A 1,115-nucleotide genomic window follows, 5' to 3' on the forward strand; every position below is an offset into this window, starting at 1 on the left:
ATAACAAAAGATCTGTTTCTGGCCTCAATAGACTTTAGTTTGGGGGTCTGGCCTGACACGATGGACTAGAACGTGGAAAACAAGCTCCGATGAGCCTATTCCTGAGATAAATGTACTCCAGAGACTTAGAGCTCATGCAGGGAACTTCCCAATGCTTCCATCTTAAGTCTCTGTGGACCTAGGGTGGGTTGGGAAAGGAGACTCAGGGTGGGGGGTTGGGAGGACACACTAAATTTGTCCTCACTGCGGAGGGCAGGAATGATGTTACATTTCCTGCGTGCTTACAAGGAGCCAGGCTCTGCTTCAAGCACTCAGATAATCATTCCTAACAACCCATAAAATAATTACTATTATTATCTCCACTTGCCAGATGAGAAACTGAAGACAGGGAGGTTAAAAGCAATTTGAGCAATATCATATCCTAGAAGGTGGAGGAGTGGGTACCTTCCTGGTAGCCATTTTAAGAGATGTCAATAATATCCTTCAACTTTATTAAAATATGGAGAAAAAAGCAAGACTGCAAGCAGAGCCTGGCACAGTGGCACACGCCTGTAATCTCAGCCACTCGTGAGGCTCAGGCAGGAAGATCTCAAATTAAAGCCTGCCTCTCAATTAAGTGAGACCCTCAGCAACTTCGCGAGACCTTATCTCAAACAATAAAAAACACTGGGGATGTAGCTAAGTAGTCAAGCGTCCCTGGGTTCAATTCTCAGGAAAGAAAAGGAGGAAAGGAATGAAGATAAAGAGGAAAGAAGGGAGAGAGAAAGAGAGAGACAGCAAGCAGGGCAGGTCTGGGAAGCAAGTGACTTATCGCCTTCGGAGATAAGAAATTGCTCTGCAGGGGGGCGTGAGAGTCAAAGGTGAGCTCCCTGCATGCGTGGTGGAGAGGTCAGTGGTCAACTGCTAGCTGGCCTCGGCTGAGAGCTAGCGCTCTTACCAAGCCCCAGCTGGGAAAGTCGAGCGAAGGGGCCGGGCGACTAGAGACAAACCGAGCCACAGCAGGCACCAGCCACGTGGCCTAGGCTCGGAGCCAGGAGGCGGTCCTAGGAGGCGGGGCTGGGGGCGTAGCCTGGGCGTGCGGACGCGCGGCGGGCGGAATGCGCCTGCGCGGATGG

This window comes from Marmota marmota, unplaced genomic scaffold (genome assembly GCF_001458135.2).
Source record: "Marmota marmota marmota unplaced genomic scaffold, marMar, whole genome shotgun sequence".
NCBI lineage: Eukaryota > Metazoa > Chordata > Mammalia > Rodentia > Sciuridae > Marmota > Marmota marmota.